The 3018-nt window shown below is 33.9% G+C and overlaps 1 long non-coding RNA gene across 1 annotated transcript; it reads left to right on the forward strand.

The window, feature by feature from the left end:
* Positions 1-281: 281 nt before the first annotated feature.
* LOC107589519 (uncharacterized) lies at positions 282-1435 on the forward strand. The gene is made up of 3 exons (XR_001609681.1): positions 282-360; positions 776-888; positions 983-1435. It is a non-coding gene; the product is annotated as an uncharacterized lncRNA (long non-coding RNA).
* The last annotated feature ends 1583 nt before the right edge of the window (positions 1436-3018 follow it).

A 3018-nucleotide genomic window follows, 5' to 3' on the forward strand; every position in this document is an offset into this window, starting at 1 on the left:
AAAGGGATAGTTCAACCGCACACCTCGCTTTTCAGAACGATGAGTTTTGTAAAAATCAACGAGTTTCAGAAAGACGGGGCATAGAGGAGAAACAATAATGTACAGTATGTGGAAACCTACAGGTTTGGAACAACATGAGGGGGAGTAACAACAACAGTAACCATAACATCATTTTAATTTTTGGGGTGAAATATCCCTTTAAGATATTTTAACAGACAATGCAAAAGTTCTGATATTGTTAGTAACACTGTTTTTTATATAAATATATATATAGAAATATTGAGAAATTGAAAGCTGAAGCTACCATGGAAAGGAATGACTTTGCATATCTTATAGAGGGGATGGAAGACCAAGCAAATGGTATGTATGTGTGAACTCTTTTTACTTGCACACATCTCTTTTGTATAATTTATTATAACAAATATTCATTAATATATGACTTGACCTGAAGAAGGACAGATGCAGGTAATTGCACATGTTGATCTCTGACTGTTTAGGTTTCTTTAGTGCAGATCTATGGTCAGATCCGCTGTAAATAATCACAATGGTACACAAAGTCTTAAAGAAAAAAAGTAACTAATTTAACATTAAAAACACATGTATTTAGTGTAAAATGAGAAGGGCTTAGCCTTAAAGAAAATGATTTGCCATCCTGTGCAGCTGGCTTGTCAGTATTGCAATATTGTGATTATCACAACAACCCTACTTGGGCTGCTCTTAATCCTGCACTTAAACCATTTATTGTATTTCTAATCGGTTTTCATTAATTTTTCAGATGAAAAGTGCTACCCAATGCTGGTTGTTCTGGCATATCTTCTGCCACCGTTGCCTGGAAGTCGCTGCAGTGTTAAATATGAAATTTAATTCCTTCAATTTCCATTTGTACCGGTATGTTTTACATGGACAGTTATTCTTTTAATGCTGTATTGATGCTTTCTAAACTCTTGAAATGTATTTGTTTTTTTTCCCCCTTAACTCTAAGCCTGGAGCCATATTGCATCCCTCTGCAGCAGTTTTGAGACCGCATCAAAGACCAGACCACAGCCAATCTACATTGAGAGTTTGAAGAGCACAACATGACAATACATTGCGACGATTGACAAAATGACCATTTCTGTGGATGAGGGCCTGACGTGCTGTGGACAAGATATTCTAGGTGTGAAACTTCTGTCCACCACAGATTAGTTCTGTCTTCACTTTCTAAGACTGGGACATCTAATATTGAAACGCCACATTCTCTTCCTTTTAAAACTGACATTCCTACTTACTGTGCCTCTTTTGTGGCCCAAATGTATTCTTCATCAAATACAACTAGTGGATGTAACAAGAAGTATTACTTCACAATTAGCACACTTACAATTTTACAATATTTACAACATTGATTGTCATTGAGAACAATTTCAAAATATGTGCCTGAATGTTTGTCTGAACTAAAATGTTTATATTTATGTATCAAAAAGTATCTGACGTTCTTATGAGATTAAGTTGATCTTGTTTTATGAGAAATGTTATCCTCTGGTCTTGTTTCTGTTAACCGTAAGTGTAACTGATGTTGGCAACACTTTTTAATGAATACTGTGGTTAATAGCTAGTGCATTACAAATGCTTTTGTATTATGAAGAAAAATGACGAACATACTATAGATTTATAAAATTAACTGTCATTGACCAATTTAAAATGTTTATTTGTTGTCTGATTTGGAAATTTTTATCTTGTACCTGACATTTTATGTTACATGTTACATCTTATGTTATGAGAAATGTTATCTGCTAGTCTTGACTATGATTTTCAATCAGCCAAGGTGTAGTTGATGTTGGTAACACTTTAATGTATACTGTATTGTAGCTAATAGTTGTAGTGCATTTGTGTCATCGAATCATCTAAATTAAATTTATGAAACTGAGATTTAGAACATTTTGTCGTGCCTCTGTGCATGCATTGTTCTCTACCCTGAATATTTTTGACAAATTAAATTGCTAACATTTTTACATCTGTTTTATTTCAATTGTGTAGAATTACAAATTGATGGCAATACTTATTATTTTTGTCATAACACATTAATTAGCAGTTTCTGATAATTCAGTTACACACAAATGTGTTTAAATGACACGTTGTGTGTTAAATTACATTACACAGTAGATGTGTGATCCATCTTTACACAAAAATTGTGTTAAATTTGACACAACGTGTTGTCCCTGAGCACACTCTCCACGTGTTGAAATTCTGCACAATGTGTCATTTTTAACACATCTCTTTTTGCAGTGTTGTGTCATATACAGTATATAGAGGTGTCAATCTCCTGTCCATACATGACATATAATGATGCCTAAAATTATGCTGAAAATTTGGAATTTTATTCTTCATGTTGGGGGAAATAAAGCAATACACTGAATATGTTGTTTAAAGACAAAGTTGACACTTTATCTCCACCGAGATGCGTTTGCCACCAATCTCATTCTTCCTATTTGGAGAACACAAATACATTTCATTATTCCTTATTTTCAGAGACCACCACATATTCAAACATACAGTTTCTAGATTTGTTATTCAGACTCCGACAACTTCCTATCTGTATAAGAATGGCACATTATGTGACTTCCTTATTATGACTTCCTTATTCTCCAGCAGCACTCAAGTCTCATCGGGCACATCTTCTGTCAGGCTCATGAAATGGATTCGATCTATGAAAATTCTAGTTTCATACTTTCAACAATTGCTTCCGATGAAAAACCTTCTCAATGCAATGGTAAGGCAAAAGTATTATCAGTAAGCATTACAATTTCTATTTTAAAGATTTAGCACTGGTACAGTATACGGTTTTCTTATGTTCTTTGCACATTTGGCAAATGCCTCCAAAACATCTTAACCTGCATTGAGGTAGACCTTTATATTTGATCTGTTCATGTATTTTAGTGGAATCAAATGCTGTAAATTAAATGAAAAATGTCTACGTTAGACAGATACAGTAGATCATGGTGCTATCAACACCTGTGGAATTGGTTCAAACACAATGTTGAA

This window comes from Sinocyclocheilus grahami, unplaced genomic scaffold (genome assembly GCF_001515645.1).
Source record: "Sinocyclocheilus grahami isolate Dianchi unplaced genomic scaffold, SAMN03320097.WGS_v1.1 scaffold116.1, whole genome shotgun sequence".
In the NCBI taxonomy this organism is placed as follows: Eukaryota; Metazoa; Chordata; class Actinopteri; order Cypriniformes; family Cyprinidae; genus Sinocyclocheilus; species Sinocyclocheilus grahami.